Below are 20239 nucleotides of genomic sequence, written 5' to 3' on the forward strand. Positions count from 1 at the left end.
AGTTAGTGACATATTGAATAATCAGATCACATTTTGTATGAAATGAGTTTGGGTACAGTAACTGTGGAGCAACATATATCAAGGCAAGAGAGATTTCCAAGGAAAAAATACATGGGGGTGTGAAGGCGTTGCTCAACCAGGACTACTGCCAAAATGGCCCCATTTCCTAGCAAGCAGGCCACATAGAGCAGCAGGAAGACTGTGAAAAGCATGTGTTGCTGTCTGTGGTCATTTGCTATACCCAAGAGAATGAACTCGTAGACCTCTGTCTGGTTCCCCATCTCTGTGCAGATAAAAAAAATAAAAATGGGGGGAATGGTTTTAGTGGTTTTAGAATGGAATTAGAAGAGAATGTACTGTAGTGATGAATGAATTGAAAGACAATGGATTGTGGTGTTGGGACTGAAGCCATGAAGGCAATTTGACAAGGCTTCTTTCCCTGGTCAGTTTTTAAATTAATTTTAAGGAAAACAATATGAGATAGAAAGGCATGAAGATTATTTTCAAAGTATGTAGTATTTCAGCAGAAGTCCAGAGTGTTGGATTAAATAATCTCCATCATTTCTTCCATCTTCGTGATGCTAAGTAGAGTGCTGAATGCAGGGTGGAATACATCTGATGCGATATTTATCTCACTCTGTCATTCCTGAAAGAGTGATGAATTTTCATTAGCGCAGGGATAGTCAAAGTGGTGCCCTCAAGATGTTGTTGGACTCCAACTGCCACTAGCTCTAGCCAGTTTGTTCAGGAATTGAGTGAGTAATAGCATCTTCTGGAGGGTACTGCATTGGCCGCCCCTGAATTAGAGAAACACAGTTAGTGACATATTGAATAATCAGATCACATTTTGTATGAAATGAGTTTGTTAGAGTCTCTTCTATCCTACACACACTCTCTTTCTCTCTCTTGCTATTCCCAGGTAGAACACCATTCCCGCTGTGGGAGAAGTGCAAAGTAAAAAAAATTAGTGGTTGCACCTTCTCTCCATCACCTGTTAACACTTCACTGTCTTGTCCAAGCAATAAACGTATCCCTCACTTCTTTTTCTTGCTCTGAACATAACCAAGGAACCACTTTGCATTGCTTTGTCATTGTTTTAGCAACCTTTGTAAACCTGCCTTATATCACACTTACAGGCTTGGGCTATCTATTGCATTGGTCTGTGGTTATATGCCCCTCCTTCCATTTCATATGCACATCCTTTAAAAGACTCGACTCACCAGAGTGCTCACCAAACAACCAAACTGGCTTCTTCAGATGTGTGCCATGTTTCTTTTTGTTCCCCCTTCCTTTCATTTGTTAAATGTGTAGAAAATAACAAAAACAACAAGTGTTGCATAAACTACAAAAAGGTTTGTTCTTGTTGATTCAGACTGGCAACTTTAACTGGCCCCTGTAGCTGTGTCATTATGGGAAGTTTGATGTCACTTTCCCCCCAAGAAAAAAGACATTGAGTTAAACATTATTAGCTGCAAAGTTGCTCAACATCAAACTGCACTTAAAGTTACAGTACAATGTAAGCTGCAAACATGGGAAACTCATTGCCTCAGTTGCATGCAAAGGAACAAAGAAAATGAAAGATATTGAAATTTATGGAAGATCCATATTATACACCTAAAGCATGTTCAGCACACATTTGAAACACATTATTCACCCCAAAAATTGTAGGAACTATAGTAAGGTTACCAGATTTTTTTCAAAGTATCCAGGGACACTTTTTTTTTGGAAAAGAGAAAAAGGTTATTTTAAAAAGTTATTATTATTATTATTATTTTAAAGAAGTAATATGTCCTCTTCTGTGGTCTCCTCTGTCACATGGCCTTCCTCTAGGCCCCAACCTGCTCTCTTGGAGTGCTAGCCGCTGTGGAGTAGGCTCGGCTTGGGCCTGGGCTTGGCCATGTGTCCTTGCCCTCCCAGTGCTCTCCTACTTCTCCTCTTCAGCAGCAGCAGCGGCACAGCAAGGTCGGGGCTCACCTCTTTTTTCTCCTTCCTCTTTCTCTCCCTTCCTTCTCCTTCTCCTCTCCTCCTTCTCTCTGCATCAGCTCTGGGGTTTTCCTGGCCCCAGAGCACCACTGGGCAGTCGGCCGGGTGGCCAGGTGCTCTCGCTCCAGGCTCGATTTGGGTTGGAGGTGTCAGCGGTTTCCCCAGTTGATGCGCCAGGCATCTCCAGTTCCCCCTTGGCAGTTGCTGTGGCAGTGACAGTCTCAGCAGCCCAGAGCCAACCTGGTAGCGCAGTTGGCTCTGGCTGGCTTCAGGAGCTGCCTGCTGCCATGGTGCCCACCATTTTGCCTTGCCGGAGGTCCCCATATGATGTGTCTTGTGCCGTTGAACCAATCACACAACATTCATTCCCTGCTAATAAATCTACAACACCTAAAATATAAATCTGGGGACATTAAATGAAATCCGGGGACATTCCGGGGACGGATTTTGTCCGTGGAAAGATTTGTAAATCCGGGGACTGTCCCCGGGAAACAGGGACTTCTGGCAACTATAAACAGAGCTACTCCATCGCAGAGCTACCATTTCTAGCACTCCTAAGAACTTACACTTCCCAGGGTTGTTTGGGAGACGTCCTGTGCTTTAAATGTGCACCACTTGTGCTTTAGATGTATAGTGCGGATCTGCCCATAGCTATGTATACTCATTCTATATTGGTGCAGCTCCATCAAGTTGCATCTCCAACTGATTACCCACTAGTTATTAGGCAACGTTTAATCAGATAAAGATTTTTACTTGGCATGGAGACAAGTGTTTAAAACTGTTAATTGCTGAAGATCAATTGTTAATTGCTGAAGTAATTGTTAATATTGAAAACTAGCACAACAGTATTACTACAAGACAGAAAACGAGACATGATTTACATGTGCAGACTGTAAAAATCATGCTTTGTATCATTTCCCACATCTATTCCACTTTTTCCACTGTGTGAACTGTACTCCTAATTTTTAACTCATTTATTCCTTTATTTCTGTAATGCAACCCATAGGGGAGAATAAGGTATGAAGGTATCTGAAATTTGCTAAGTAGATGGGATGTGGGTGGTGCTGTGGGTTAAACCACAGAGCCTAGGGCTTGCCGATCAGAAGATTGGCGGTTCGAATCCCCACGACGGGGTGAGCACCCATTGCTCGGCCCCTGCTCCTGCCAACCTAGCAGTTTGAAAGCACGTCAAGTTGCAAGTAGATAAATAGGTATCGCTCCGGCAAGAAGGTAAACGGCGTTTCCATGCACTGCTCTGGTTTGCCGAAGTGGCTTAGTCATGCTGACCACATGACCGGAAGCTATACGCCAGCTCCCTTGGCCAATAAAGCGAGATGAGCGCCGCAAACCCAGAGTCGGTCACGACTGGACCTAATGGTCTGGGGTCCCTTTACCTTTACCTTATTTCTGGATTTTCCTGGGATTTCATTACCGGGATTTCAAAGGTGGAATTAACGTCCCAGGGTCATTTCCAACAGGCTCTTTATATTGGATCTCAGACAAGTTGACCGAAAATAGTGAGTTTTTTGCGTTTTTTGTAAAAAAAGCAAGAAAAAAAGCTCAATAATCTTGGAGTTTGTTTAAAAACAGCTCAACATTTTGAAATATGGCAACCCTGTAGTTAAGGGATCCACATACTGAATGCATTTTTGTTATCTTTTTAAAAAAGTTGCTTGCTGCTGCAGCTCTTACCTTAACAAACTATATACTTCTTTCAGTCTAGATATTCAACTTGTAAATAGATTAAAATCCACAGAACCAGAGTAAGATGTTATCATCAGTTTGCCCACACTCATATTAAAGCAGAGGAGAGATATAGCTTCTTTGTATACTTTTGAGAGTGCTCATTTTATCACATCTACCCTCCTTTGGAAAAGAAAAACCAACCTCCCTTTAGGAGGAAAAAAAACAAAACCTTTAGAGATTTTTCATGTCATATGAGAATTCCTTTGTTTTTGAAAACATAAATGATTAATAAGGTCTTTTGAGATGGTATGTTAATTGTTTGTTTTATATGATATTGTCTAGAGTGAGAGAGAAAATTTTGAGCTTGTTTAAGCAAACTTGCTGATGAATTCCAGCTATGAAATTTCATGCTGGAGTCCATCTTTGAAATTCTTTTGTAGTTCTTCTCAGGCCAGTAACAGTGAATCCTTCTTCTTTTTTACCCATTGGTTTCTTCATGTTGCCTTTTTTATATATCAGATCTGTATCCATTTATTAGTTTGGGAAAGGCTCATCAGTTTGTTCTTTGTAGGCAGCAAATGGGTATTGTTGACAACTAAAGGAATATATCATATTGGCTGATTTTATCATGTCTCATAATACTTTTGCAAATAGGGAGATTTCACCCCAACTTTCATTTCCTTTTTGCCTTCCCATCCACATAATTTTGGTGAGCTCAGTATGAAACTTCAATACTTGATTGAAAACCACCAAATAAGTTGTGGTGGAGTTATTAAGTTATAGTGGACTTGTGTTGAGTTAAACTGGAAATGTGTTTATAATGTTATCAAGACTATTTTTGGGAACATGCTTTTGTTAAATACTATGATTGTTCTGTTAGGCTCTTAAAAGTGATGTAAGGTTCAGACAAAGTTCCTCAGTTTATTTATTTGCATTTATTTAATAAATTTTATACCACCCTTCATTTGCATACCCTCCAAAATTTCTCCAATGAAAATAGGGACACCCCATTCCATAATGATAATTTTACTACTTATACCCCACACATCTTACTGGGTTGCCTCTGGGCAGCTCCCAACATACCATAATTTTCGCTCCATAATACGCAGTTTTTTTCCTCCTAGAAAGTAAGGGGAAATGTCTGTGCGTGTTATGGAGCGAATGCCTACGGATGGAGGGGGAATCTGCTGCAGTCGTGAGCAGTCCGTGGCTTTCTTTGAAACAGCAAAGCGGGTGTAAGCGGCTCCTGTCAGCGAGCCCAGCCGGGGAGGAGGGGGAGAAGCAGAGTGGGAGAGGACAGGAGTCCAGTTGGCTGCTTTAAAACAACCCCGTGTTCTCTGTCCCTGCCTGCAGTTTTTTGCTGTCCGATTTTGGATTAGCCACTGTAGGGGCTGTGTGTGTGTGTGTGCTTGAGCTATCGTTCTCCTCCTCCTGCCTCCCGTTCACTCTCCCAGCGCCCCTGCGCTCTCCCAGCGCCCCTGCGACTTTAGGATTGATACTCTGTGTGTCTCTCTGTGTGTGAGGGATCGTTCTCCTTCTCTTGCTTCCCGTTCACTCTCCCAGCGCCCCTGCAACTTTAGGATTGATACTCTGTGTGTCTGTGTGTGTGTGTGTGTGTGTGAGGGATCGTTCTCCTTCTCTTGTTTCCTGTTCACTCCCCCAGCGCCCCTGCGACTTCCAGCGCCCTTGCGACTTTAGGGCCGGTTCTCTGCGTGCGTGTGTGTGTTTTGACCTCACTGGGCTTGTTGGGGGAGAGTGTTGGTCGCAATTTTTCTTGATTTGTCTCAGAGTGGTTACTATCGTGGTTTCCTTTGTTTGTCTTAGCGCGTTGCTTTTAATTATCTTTAAGTGTGAGTGTGAGCGTTTCAGCAGCTGCCAAGCCGGGGAGGAGGGAGAGAAGCAGAGCCTGCTTGTTTTAAAGGAGCAAAGCGGGAGAGGAGAGGAGCCTCTCCTGCATTATTAGCAGCATCCTTCTCCACACACCCCACATGTGCTCCTTGTCCCTTGAATGCTTTTCCTTCCCTCCCCACTTAAAACGTGGTTACAAAGCACGGATCCACATGGATCCTCAGGAATTTTGCACTGGGTCACCCCAAATTCACTATCAGATCACATAGCATGTCCATGGCTACAGCCTGCACCAAAAAACACACACGCACCCACTGTTTCATGGGGCCGCAAAAACGTGCTTACAAAGCATGGATCCACATGGATCCTCAGGATTTTTGTATTGGGCTACCCCAAACTCACCGTCAGAACACATGTCTGTGGCCACAGCATGAACCACAAAAATCATACATCCATTGTTTCATTTAGAATATTTTTTCTTGTTTTCTTTCTCTAAAAACTACGTGCATGTTATGGTCAGGTGCGTGTTATAGAGAGAAAAATACGGTACATAAAATCATAATAAAACATTTAAAAAACCCTTTCCTAAACAGATTTCCTTCACATGGCTCAGGGGTCAGATACCCTCCAATATTTCTCCAATGAAAATAGGGACGTCTTAAGGAAAAGTGGGAGATTCCGGGATCTTATCAGAAACCAGGATGGCTTCTCTAAATCAGGGATGTCCCTGGAAATTAGGGACACTTGGAGGGTCTGCATTTGTAGATCTCAGGGTGATTCTCAACATAAAAATACACCAAAGAACCACAAAAATATAATAAGAACAAGAACAAACCAATAAAGCCTCTTTTGATCATTTCCTTTCAGTGAAATGTCAAAAACCTTCTTCCCAGAATCTTCAACAAGGCAGTTTTGACTTCCTGGTTCCTCAATGTATAGATAAGTGGGTTCAAAACTGGTGTAACAGCACTGTATATGAGGGTCACCATCATATCCCTTTGAGAAGCATTACCCACAGAAGGAAGCATGTAGTTAAACAACACTGGCACGTACATCAATCCAACCACCATCAGATGGGATCCACAGGTGGAGAAAGCTTTCTGCCGACCAGTTTGGGATTGTACTTTGAAGAGAAGGAAAATGATAATGTAGAAGTAGGAGAGGAGTGTGGCAATGAAAGGTCCCATGACAATGCAACTGGTTACAATATTAAGAAGTAAGAGATTCAGGTGAGTACTACCACAGGCCAGTTTCAGCAAAGGCTTGATTTCACAAAAAAAGTGTTCAATGTGATTTGGCCCACAGAAGGGCAAATGGGCAGTTGCCACTGCATGCATCAGGGCATGGAAAAAGGCAGTAGACCATGTGGCTGTTGCCAAGATTTGGCAGACCTGCTTGCGCATGATGATGGAGTAACGCAAAGGGTTGCATATTGCTACATAGCGATCAAATGCCATTACTCCCAGAAGAATGGCTTCACTGCTGCCCAAGAAATGGAAAAAGTGGAGTTGTGCCATGCAACCACCAAAGGAAATGGTTTGGACTGGCAACAGAAAACCAGCTAACATCTTTGGAACTGTGGTTGTGGTAAAGAAGATGTCAAGGCAGGAAAGGTTTCCAAGAAAAAAGTACATGGGAGTGTGCAGCTTTGGTTCAACTATTGCAACAAGCACAATAGATGCATTCCCCAATAGGCTGGCTAAATATAGCATCAGGAAGGTGACAAAGAGTGTACACTGAAGAGCCCAGAGGTTGGTTAGGCCCGTCAAGATGAATTCTCTCACCTCTGTTTGGTTCTTCATCTCTAAAAGACAGCAGGGAGAAAGAAAGGTAGGTGAGTACCATTCAAGCCATTTACCTATACAGTGGTTCCTCTACTTATAAACGTGATCCCTTCCGGGGTGCCGTTCACACCCTGAAAAGTCCGTAACTAGAACACCACTTCTGCTTGTGCGTGTGACGTGATAGAGCACTTCTGCGCATGCGCGAACCGGCGAACCCAGAAGTGTTCATAACCTGGAAAAAGGCAATGTAAAGCAAACGCAACTCGAGGTATTACTGTGTCTGAAATCTCTACAAACATAGGCAGATAAAACCCCAGTCTAATTCTAAACCCACTTACATTCTTTATAGGGAAATGATTTTATTTTTCCTACAACCATAATCATTACTTGCGTGCCCAGGTGTCGCACCACCTTCAAACCTGTCTGATGAATAACAGTCAAGAAACAGTATTTTTGGTCAAATCAGGGACAATTTTATCACCATCCCAGGCGCAGAGCCATTCCCTCCTACCCCCAGAAATAGACACTCACATTTTAGCATATCATTACATAAATAAGTACAGCAAAATTGTACCTGCGTTCTCCTTCCAGTATGACTCTTTCAGGATCATCTGAAATCCACATTTGGACAAAAAATAGTTACAGATAGCATTGGTCAAGATTAATGTTTGCCAATTCAGTTATTCGAGTTGCAGCAAACACCCATTTAAATTACTGAACCCAAGTTATGTTCATTAACTTCAAATGGTCTTATCTTACTAGCACTAGCACCGGTTTCAACCCTTTGCTTTACATTATCATCATGAGCATTTCATTTTTCTATTGTGTTTTATTGGATGAACATAAATTGCTATATTAACATCCAGCTATATAGTGTGTTCTTTCAAGCTGCAGACGGCGCCTACCTTGATGAGTTCGCTTTTCCCTTAGATGATTGAACATGAAACTGATGTTAAGTGGTATGAAGGAAGTATTTAAAGGAGACAAAAGAAGTACACTCTGATTGCTGTGTGACCCCACATGAATGTGTAAGCCTAAGACTTAGTATGCAACATGTGCCCAGCTTGTTAAAGATTGTTGGCTGTCATTGGGGAAATCAGCTACATTCATTAATTTAGTACCTCTTCATGTGGGAATAGAGTCTATAAATCTCTTGGTTTTGAGAAAATAAACACTGTGTGCCTTTGAGAATATAAAGTGTGCTTTTGAGAACACAATTTGTAGAATCAATAAATTCTGCCAAGCTGTTTTTAATGACCAATTTTATTTTTAGAATATTATTTTATAAGGCCCACATTCTTGAGTACAGAATCCATCATAATGTAATTGTATTTGCGCCTTGGAAGCTGCGTACAGATTTTCTCCTCATGTGCCCAGGCACCACCACTACCCTGATGTCCCCTGATTTAGGAAAAGAACCAATCAATACACAATAATAGTTTTGGGGGTCAAATAAGGCCACAACTTTTATTATTTACAGGTGTAATAGGTTTGGCAAACACACTGGGTATAACCATTAACACCCAGCCCAGTTGCTGGAAGTATTTCCAAAGGGGGTTGCTCCTGAGACGAGGAGGACCTGTAACATACAGTACATCCAAATGGGTCACCACCACAGGAGAACTGTCTTAAGGAGTGCTATGGCCCTAGCCCATGCCTAGGTGTCTGAAGAGTAGCACCTCCTCCCAGATCCCTTTAATGGGATACCCATTTCCTTTGGAGTGTCAGGCAGAAGCTTACAACCCCCCTAAAACAAGAGTAGGGCCAACCTAAACTGTCATCTGAGCAACTACCATTATGTCTAAACACAGCCTTTTGTCAGGTTTCAGTGAATTCTGATCCTTTCCCCTCTCAAAGTAGACAGTCAAGGAAGTAGACAAGGAAGCTCTTACTGAGTCTTTATTCAATATTCATGGCAAGAGGCCTCTGTACACTGCCTCTTAAGTTAATGGTGTTGCTCCAACTGAGCTCCTCCTCCCTCCCTTCCTAGCAACAGCACTTCACCTTACAGTGGCTGCCAGGGTCTAATTGTCTCTCTGAGTCCTTTGCTCTTCCACTTTCAATGCATGCCAGATTCTGGGAGAAGGAGGGGGCGTCAGAAATGCTGTTCTGTGAGAATGTGTCTCTGTCTCGCCCTTCTCTTCTCCCAACACCTCCCAACTCTTCTGTTCACCTGTCTCTGAGCTGTGACCTTCCTCAAACCACAGCTTCAGGAGAAAGGGGGGCAGTATCCACCATTCCTCCTCAGCCTCATCCCCCTCAGTCCAGTCCCTGACACCTCTTTATCAAAGGTGGTGTTCGGGTGCCAAATCAAGAATCCACCCAATAACTCAGCTTTGCATTTCACTGCACAGTTCACCTTCTTTCTTGCTTGAATTATACAAATTGGGTGTGGAACACCACACCATTGCCTCCTTTCCAACAGTTCAGACCCATTTGTGGGTAATTTCTCATTAAAAAGCAAATTAATTCATACTTTGTGAAGCAATCAGCAAAACAAAACACATCCATGCTTTAAAATGGTAACTTCTTTGAATTTAGCAATGTCACCCAAGTAATGTGTACAAAAATGCATACACCAGTGTAAAGTGACATATTTGTGGAAGTAGCACACAAAATTCTATTATAGTAGGGGGAAATGGTATATCAGGAGAAATCCCATACAAACATGTGGCAATCAGGAGAAATTCACACTGAAATTGGAGAATTTTCGCGAGGACTTTAAATAATACAAACTGATGTGGAAATGTGGAAAGTGAAAATAAGTTGGAAAAATGAGAAACTGAGGGAAAACGTAGTTGACAGATTTGCTCATCTTAACCTAGACAAACTATGTTCTGTAACCAAGGTGTCACAGGAGCCCCTCATTTTCCCAAGAGATTGCTTTTTCAGCTGAATGTTGCTTTTATTTGTTTATACCTGCTTACAATGATACCCTATTTCCATCAGATCTGTGCTTTGGATCAGCTCCTAGCTTCTTGGTTTTATTCTCAAATGTCATCTCAGTTGCCAGGGTAGAATTCCAACTGCTGCATCACATCTGAACTGGATATGATCTGCATATGCACATGCTTCTTTTGATAAACTGAAAATAGAGTAGTGAGAGCATTTTGGCCCTTGCTGCCAGTACAATGAACTTTGGACCTGCCAGTATGATATCTCTTCAGCAACACAGATTGCTGTTTCCCAAAAACTAACCATTTACACATACTTCTGGCAATGCAAGTACAGTCACATTCCTTCCTCCCTTTCTTTTTGATGAAATTACAGAGGCATATCAGTTCCCTTTATCCCACAATGAAATAATTTCTGTTTTCAACATTGAATAAGGACCATGCCTTCCATCAATCAAGATCTACCCCAAAGATCTTACCTGCATTACATTGCAGCAGAGAGTTTGGCCATAGAGTATACACTTGCCTATGATCTACAGACAAGCCCTACAGGCATGCTCACATGGTATTCATGTTTTAAAGGCATGTTGGCTTTTTCTGTGTGTTACATACATTTTTAGGCGTGTACAGGAAAGGGGAATCACCATAACGATTCATTATGAAAGTCTGTAGACCAAGGATGGGAAGCATTAGCTCTCCATTTGTTCTTGGACCACAACTCTCATATTCTTTGGTTATTGGCAATGATGTCTGGGATTATTGGAGGTACAGTCCAACAGCATCTGGATTGTTCTATATCCCTATTGTAGACCTTTTGTGAGGTTGAACCAGTTTCAGAGACCAGATCTATCCAACAGATTGTTACTTACTGTAGCTTGGAAAGACACAATATAAAAGACAGTGAATTTGATCTGATAAAAAGATTTAGAAAAGTCATGCCCGTTGCATGAAAATATCCCACCCACCAATAAAGAATCCAGATATAGCTGCCCCCTCCCTTAGTTCAACACAGGAAAGCCTAAAAGTGGTTATGAGGATCTTTTGACATTCTCTGTGCCTAGCTGCATCTTATGACCTTCTATGGCCAATATCAGTTCTCTGAAACAAGGGCAATAACAAACTATTAAGTCCATATTTAAGCTCTGCACTTTTGATTTATTAATTTTTTAATAGCAGTTTTCACTTCTTGATTCCTTAGAGTGTAAATCAGAGGATTCAGAACTGGAGTGACAACAGTGTACATGAGAGTGACCATGATTTCTTGCTTTAGGGATTCTCCTGAGGAGGGGGGAACGTAAGTCAAGATAGCCCCTGCATAGAAAAGAGTCACAACTGTGATATGTGAGGCACATGTGGAGAAGGCTTTTGCTCTGCTTTCCTTAGACTTTACCTTTAAGAAGAGGAAGGAGAGGATGTAGGTGTATGAAAGAAATGTTAGGAGGAAAGGGAGCACAACAATTAGGCCTGTAACTATGTTGAGGAGCTGGAGGTTAAGAATGGTGCTACAGCACGCCAATCTCAAAAGGGGTTTAATGTCACAGAAGAAGTGCTGGACTATGTTGGGGCCACAGAAATGGACCCGAGATGTCATTATGGTGTGCATGAGAGCATGGAGGAATCCAGTGGTCCAGGTAGCCATGGCCAAGAAAAGGCAAGTCTTCATGTTCATGATGACAGTGTAACGCAGTGGATTACATATTGCTACATAGCGGTCATAGGCCATGACACCCAGCAGTAAAGCCTCACTGCTACCCAGGAAGTGGAAAAAATGAAGCTGTGTCATGCATCCAATAAAAGAGATTTTCTGGTATCCAAAGAGGAAGCCTGTCAACATCTTTGGTACAGTGACGGTGGAGTAGCATATGTCAAGGCAAGAGAGGTTCCCAAGAAAGAAGTACATAGGGATGTGCAGGCGTGGCTCAATCAGTGCTATGAGTAAAATGATGGCATTCCCTACCATGATAACAAAGTAGACAAACAAGAAGCTGATGAAGAAGAAGGTTTTCCGCCCAGGGACATTAGTCAGACCCATGAGGATAAAATTATTCACATTTGTCTGGTTCTCCATCACTGAAAATAAAGGCAGAAATATTGCAAGGAAGCATTATTATGACAGGCTGTTTCAGTTGTAAATGAGCAAAGATGAAGCCAAAGAAAGAAGTAAATCAGGTGGATGGGGGAAAGGATAAGTAAGTCTAGAACATCAAAAATAGAAATTGGTTTCATAGGCCACAGTAAATCACAGCTAGGATCCTCTGCCAAATCTAAATTCCCGACTATGCTAAAGGGTATGCATAAGATTTGGGGTGGGTGAGTAGAGAAGAGCTGATCTCTTCATCTTTGCTGACTCCTCAGGCCCCAATCTTCTCATATTAGCAAATTGCTCTAAAGATCAGCCTACAATGATGTGCTGGGATTGTTGGCTCTTAAATGAAGAGTGAGAACTTGCATACACATAACAAAGAGACTGGGTGCCACAAAGGCAAGCCCACCAACCAGTTTCCCAAGTAAAAATATGCTTCTGATGCTTCATGCCCATATCCATCACTGTCCTAATCAGCTTTGTACTACCTGTACATAACAGGAGCTGGGAATCACAAGTTGGGAGAAGAATATTGCTCTCAGATTCTGCTTGTATGCTTCCCATAGGTGTCTGGTTGCCTTGTGAGAGCAGGCTACTCTACTATGTTGGCCCTTTGGCCTGACTAAGTGGGACACTTCTTGTGTTCTTATGTGACATTGGTGTGTATATCAAGTGCACTTTTTTCTCACTCTAAAATCCTTGCACCTCTTTAGAAGAAATTTATGTCTGCAAATTTTTATCCACTTCCCCTCCCCAAGTTATAAATGTTTGTTTCCCCATTATAAGATACAGGGCAAGCATCTGAAGTTTGGGAAAACAAGGCAAGCCACTCTCTAACAGAGCTCTCAAAGTGGGTCCAAAGCAATTATATTCCCCTACTTCTTTGATGCTCCAGTGGTAATAATTACAAAAAATAGTAGTAATGCCCCCCCCCTTCCACCCTGCTGCTGCCCTGCTATTATGAGACTGATAGATTTGGACTTGGCAGATCTTCTTCCATGACCACTCCTTTCTTTGACCAGATAGAATTATTATTGAGTTACAGAGCACCTTCATTGTTGGCAAAGACCTAAGGAAAAAGAAGTCATGCTGGAATTAAGCAAGGATGTTTTCTGAAGAAGTTGCAGGACTTCAGCTCCCATTATCCCTGATCATTGGCCACGCTAGCTGGGGCAAATGGGAAATGGAATCCAAGAATATATGAAGTTGAAATTGTTGTTATTAAATTGTTACTATGTTATTGTTTTGCTCTGTTATGATGAAATTGTTTTTGTAGTGTTTGAAATGCATCCCGGTTTCTTTGTTGTAAGTTATTTTGAGCATGACTTTTTGTGTCATACAAAATGGCATACAAATAGAATGAATGAATGAATGAATATGGACAGCCATGGGTTCCCTATCCCTATAATCAGTCCAGAAGCAATTTCAGACCATCTTCTACTATTCTAACCTTTCTCCAATTTTCGTCCTATATCCCACTCCTTTTACAACTATTTTACCCACTGTAAATAGACGTCGTAAATCAGGAGTTGACTAGACTCAAGCACAGGAATGTGTGGACGTAGCTCATATTTCAATAGTATTTACCCAAACATAATTGCTCAGCACTGGAGTGTTTCCTTTTAGAAGACTGGAGGAAGGAAAGAAGAAATTAAGAATACAAAGAGTACACTTTATACTTGCATCTTTTTTTAGGGACCAAGCATTAACTTTTCCAGCTATTCTTCTCAGTCAATGGTGTCCAGTGGAAAGCAGTATTCCAGAAAAACTGGTGATGTTGCGGTTGTATGGTGCCGTTCGTACCCAATAGCAGACCTTGTTTATGCAGTCCCTTTGTATAAAATCAATACACTGGGGGTGCAGTGAGTGGAGGGACAAGAGATCTGTTAATTACTCTCAAGGGGAGAAAATGCGTAAATAAATGAGGTAATTTACTCAGGATTAATACAAGCAAAGTACAACCCAACCCATATCATACTCCAAGGAGTTCAAGGTGGCACGCATGAATGTCACCCTCCTTTTCATCATTGCAACAACTCTGTTAGGCTAAGAGATAATAATAATAATAATAATAATAATAATAATAATAATAATAATAATAATAATAATAATAATTTACCATTTGTACCGCGCCCATCTGGCCAGGCCTCCCCAGCCACTCTGGGAGGCTTCCACAGAGACCCTAAAATGTCACACATTACAAACTTCCCTGAACAGGGCTGCCTTAAGATGTCTTCTGAATGTCAGGTAGTGGTTTATCGCTTTGACATCTGATGGGAGGGCGTTCCACAGGGCGGGCGCCACTACCGAGAAGACCCTCTGCCTGGTTCCCTGTAGCTTTGCTTCTTGCAATGAGGGAACCGCCAGAAAGCCCTCGGCGCTGGACCTCAGCATCCGGGCAGAACAATGGGGGTGGAGACGCTCCTTCAGGTATACTGGGCCGAGGCCATTTAGGGCTTTAAAGGTCAACACCAACACTTTGAATTGTGCTCGGAAACATACTGGGAGCCAATGTAGGTCTTTCAAGACCGGTGTTATGTGGTCTGGGCGGCCGCCCCTAGTCACCAGTCTAGCTGCCGCATTCTGGATTAGTTGTAGTTTACGGGTCACCTTCAAAGGTAGTCCCACGTAGAGCGCATTGCAGTAGTCCAAGCGGGAGATGACTAGAGCATGCACCACTCTGGGGGGACAGTCCGTGGGCAGGTAGGGTCTCAGCCTGCGTACCAGGTGGAGCTAGTAGACAGCTGTCCTGGATACAGAATTGACCTGTGCCTCCAGGGACAGCTGTGAGTCCAAAATGACTCCCAGGCTGCGCACCTGGTCCTGCAGGCGCACAGTTACCCCATTCAGGACCAAGGAGTCCTCCACACCAGCCCGCCCCCTGTCCCCCCAAAACAGTTCTTCTGTCTTCTCAGGATTTAACCTCAATCCATTAGCCGCCATCCATCCTCCAACCGCCTCCAGGCACTCACACAGGACCTTCACTGCCTTCACTGGTTCTGATTTGATAACTGATCTGAGGTCACTTACTGTGCTTCATGGCTGAGTGGGGATTTGAACCCTTAGTCCCCCAATCCTGGTACAACACCCATATCATTCATATCAGTGTGCTCCCACTGGAATAAAACACAAGACTGTATTTTGATGCAAGGGGCACATTTTTATCAACCTTTTGCGTATGCAACAAGCAACTTCTGATTAACATTATCTCAGGTCTGCTGACTTGGAGGGGTCTGTGCTGTCAAAAGGCAGGAGGGCTGGGTTGTCAGGGTACAGTGGGGCGGGGTGGGGTGGAGAAAGAGAGGAAGGCAGATTCTGCAGGGCCTGCCCTGCGGGTGCTTCCATGTGGTAGCACATGGAACATGCTGGTAAAGCTTTATCCACCAGGATTGAACACTGAGCCCTGCTACCCTTCCTGGCTGCACATTTAATTAGGGTTCACAGGGTGACTGCAACAGCATGCTTCATTTAAATCCAAGCAACTAGTATTCAGATGCACACTGCCTCTGAAATTGGATGAAGAAAATAATAATTGTGGTTAGTAGCCATGGACGACTGTGAAGTGGGAGAGCAGTCATGGTGGGTGCAGAGAGTTGCTAGAGAGGAGAAACATGCAGACACCAAGCTTGGCAACCTGGAAGTGCAGCAGTGGATTATGAGAACAAACACATCTCACATCTATTGGCTGGGGGCCAGCGCTGTCCGGAGACACTTCCGGGTCACGTGGCCAGCGTGACAAAGCTGCATCTGGCGAGCCAGCGCAGCACACGGAACGCCGTTTACCTTCCCGCTGGTAAGCGGTACCTATTTATCTACTTGCCCCGGGGGGTGCTTTCGAACTGCTAGGTTGGCAGGCGCTGGGACCGAGCAGCGGGAGCGCACCCCGCCGCGGGGATTCGAACCGCCGACCTTTCGATCGGCAAGCCCTAGGCGCTGAGGCTTTAGCCCACAGCGCCACCCGCGTCCCTAAAGGAGAGATTTAGGCCTGCCTAAAAGGCTAAAAAAGAAAATCTATAAGAAGAGAACTCACAGGTCTGCAATTTCATCTCCTCCCAGTGGTGAGGCAAGGGAAGAGCAATAAACAGTGTTGTTACTCGGATGTTGACTATATGCTGGAACACAGAGTGAAATTACTACTGCTATCCTGGGTACAGCAGGAAAAAGAAGGAAGGAAAGAAATTTTGCTGCTATGATTGTACTCCATGTCCAGAAGGGATGATCTCTAAGTATAAAGGTGGGAGGAATAACTTACACAATTATCTTATTTGCATTTCAATAACACAACATGAAGTGTAAACCCTTGAATGTATAGGGAGATGTTTTACAATGCAAAACTTTAAACCAAGACTAGAAAACTTAACTATTAATCATTAAAAGTTTAGAGTGTGGGACTGAGTAAATTTGTGTCCATCACTATCTCTCAGTCTAAGAAACCTCACAGGGTTGGTGTGAAGATGCCTTGCCAGGTAGTTCCACTGTCACTGAAAGTCTTTCCTAGATGTTTCCTGTGTGAATAGGATATCCAAAATAAACTTTTTCCAACGGACCATCTTACATTTCAACAATATACGGTGCTTTTAATATTGTTTCATTTAATTGATTTTCATAACCTTATTTCAACAAAGAGCAGGTTATATATTAATATATAATAAAGGACGATGCTGCTTTCTGAATTGTGTGACATTTGTTCCTCAACAGCACTGAAAAGCCTGCACTTGTGGAATGACACCTTGGAGTTTATTTTACTCAGCCAGATGATAATATCACTTACATTTTCGATAGAACCTCACCATTATTATTTTTCCTGTTGGATAATCTTGCAATGCAGTTTCTATTATTAAGACTTCAAACAAAGAACAGAATAAATAGTCAGCATAGCAGAACAACGTAATGTTTTACTGTTTCATGAAACAACATGAAACATTGTGAAGATTGCCTTTAGAATATGTCTACATGGGGGAAAATAAATTTCCAAAGTCATCAATGAAATTTAACTCAAATTTTCTGTTTAAGTCTTTATGTGCATTTTTTTTTTCAGAATAAAAAATCATCATGACATTATTAGAGTTCCGTGACACCCCCCGAAAAAGTTAAGAACCAATTGTTTAGCTATATATTGGTCAATGTCCAAAATATTTAAAAAGCTCTTCCTTTATTCCAGATATGGATGCCTGTGTGAAATGTCCAGAAGATGAGTATCCCAACCATGACCAAACCCAATGCATTCCCAAGGTCCCAAGCTACCACTCTTATGAAGAAGATTTAGGGCTCATCTTAGTTATCTTGACCATTATCTTCACTCTGATCTGACTTGGGACTTTTATGAAGCACAATAACACTCTCATAGTCAAAGCCAACAATCGGACTCTCACCTACATCCTCCTCATCTCCCTCCTGCTTTGTTTCCTCTGCTCCTTTCTCTTCATTGGACAGCCTGGAAAGGTGACCTGCCTTTTCCGACAAATCACTTTTAGCATCATCTTTTCTGTGGCCCTTTCCAGTGTTTTGGCAAAGACCATTACTGTGCTTCTGGCATTCATGGCAACCAAACCAGGATCCAGAATGAGGAAATGGATAGGGAAAAGGCTGGCAAATTCTATTGTCCTTTTCTGCTCCTTTATTCAGGCTTGCATAGGTACTCTTTGGTTAAGTACATCCCCTCCATTCCCAGATACGGATATGCACTCACTGCACGCGGAAATCATACTTGAATGTAATGAGGGTTCAGTTGCCATGTTTTATGGTGTCTTAGTCTATATGGGTTTGCTGGCCATTGTCAGCTTCATCTTGGCTTTCCTGGCCAGGAAGCTACCTGACAGCTTCAATGAGGCCAAATTTATCACTTTCAGACTGCTGGTGTTTTGTAGTGTTTGGTTGTCCTTTGTTCCCACCTATCTGAGCACCAAAGGAAAATACATGGTAGCTGTGGAGATCTTTTCCATCTTGTCCTCTGGTGCTGGATTACTAGGTTGCATCTTTTCCCCAAAATGCTACATTATTATATTCAGACCTGAGCTGAACACCAGGGAACAACTAATCAGCAGAAAAAAAGTAAAAGAACATGAATGCATCTGTTTTTGTTTGTTTGTGTATGTAGTTCATTGGAAATGCTGGTGGGAGGGATGTCTTAAGAATTCAGCTATGGGCACTTGCTTAAGCAAATGTCTGTCCTTCAATTCTTATATGCAGAGTTTGGCCAGAAACATTTCATTTTAATTTGGTTCTCACTTTAGATTGCTAACCTCTCCTGCATTTGAATGGAGCCTTTCCTACTTAACTGTTCAGGGTAATGCTAACTCGAATGAAGACGCAATTATAAGTCATATGATTCCTTATTTTGAGGGTCCTCAAAAAATAATTGGCTTGGAAATAATTTCTCCATATGTGTGTGTTTGGTTGCATATATATCACCATCCATATGATCAGTGACTCAAAAAACTTCTAAATGGTTTACAAGTACAAAAGCAATTATAAGATATAGCCACATGAAATGAAAATACAAGTTACCGGTAAATTAATTTCATCTATACACCAATGATTGAAATATACCATAGCAATCAATATAGTTAAAATAGCAATTTATACTGAAGGACGTGGGCCAAGCCAAACATAGTAACTTTCAAAGATTCCTGAGTCATGTGTTTTCTTGCTTCTGCATTTTCTTTGCATCGTATTAACAACTTCATATCCAGCCTATTCCCAGATACATACAGTACACAACATTTAGAGTATCAGCTTCTTCGGCCAGGAAACACTCCCAACCCATTCTTATGTAAACATCATGAACATTTTAAGTACTGCATTGGTCAAGATTCTTACTAATTAAATTAACTATCAGTAAAAATAAATGGGGAAAACAATATTTGGGAAAGATCTTCTAGCAGTTTTGTTATGCATGATAGAACTTCAGAAGCCAGCAACACACTGGGGAATGATAATCATATCTGTCAAAATTGCTAGTTTATGTAATTGACATTTAGCACATGTTAGCAAGTGTCTGAAGTAAAGCCATAAAACACTTGTATTCTTCAGAATTAGATCTAGGTAGAAGCAGGGCTCTGTCATTCTTCCGTTAGATTATCTCTCTTTTATATTAGGATATTTTTCAGAAGCTAATTATTCTTCAAAAAACAACAACAACATACATACAAATAAAGTGAGGAGCTTTAGACTTGGATGTAGACTTTATGAGTCCCATTGATATCAGCAGGAGTCACATTCCACTAACTTATTATTGATCCAGTTCAAAGAGAGAAACAGATGAACAATATTAACTAGAACAGTTCTCCCGCCACGGACCACATAAAACTTGTTGAGGTTCTTTGCAGACCACTTAATGGTTTTCCTTTTGCAGCAATTTTTAGATGCTGAGGTTGCATAATTTTAAGAGTAATTTATTGCTTTTTCATTTTGAATCTTGTATTTTATTATATAAAATTCAAATTGTAAATGTTCTTCACAAACATGCTGTTGGACAGCCTGAACGGAGCATGTAGACCACTGGTGGTCCACAAACAATAATTTGAGAACCCCTGAACTAGAAAACAAAGGCTAGAACTAGAACAAACTGGCATACTCATTCTATAGCAGGCGAAGTTGAAAATCAGTGCAGCCATAGTATTATCTACTATTTGATTGAGGCCGTACCTACTGAACCTTTAAAAACCACATGCAATGCTGTAGAGGGTACCATGGGAATTGAAATTTGGAAGGGATTTTTTGTCAACAGGATCATCATGGTGATAGTTTTGCTGCTTATACTGTTGTGCCATACTGTATGCAAGTCACATTTCATTAATTGCAGCATACGTGATGATCCGCTCCCTATTCTTCATGAATTTTACCAGCCAGGGGATCTTGTTATTGGTGGGATGGTTTCTCAAGTCCTCTTTCTCTATAATGTACCTTCTCTAATTGAACCACCTTCACAGATTGTGACTGATGAACCTATGTAAGACACC

General features: G+C 42.0%; 1 protein-coding gene and 1 pseudogene across 2 annotated transcripts in view; one reads left to right on the forward strand and one right to left on the reverse strand.

The window, feature by feature from the left end:
- The window catches only part of LOC308571684 (vomeronasal type-2 receptor 26-like), a gene marked incomplete at both ends in the record, with an annotated part of 363060 nt that overhangs the window by 334579 nt on the left and 8242 nt on the right, over positions 1 to 20239 (forward strand). The gene's annotated exons all lie outside the window — the stretch shown is intronic.
- Positions 6381 to 12263, reverse strand: LOC308570660 (olfactory receptor 12D1-like; annotated as a pseudogene). The gene is made up of 2 exons: positions 11942 to 12263; positions 6381 to 6999 (listed from the first exon to the last, which is right to left on the reverse strand). The product of its transcript is annotated as an olfactory receptor 12D1-like (transcript).

Source organism: Podarcis bocagei (genome assembly GCF_964188305.1).
Source record: "Podarcis bocagei genome assembly, chromosome: 13".
NCBI classification, from domain to species: Eukaryota; Metazoa; Chordata; class Lepidosauria; order Squamata; family Lacertidae; genus Podarcis; species Podarcis bocagei.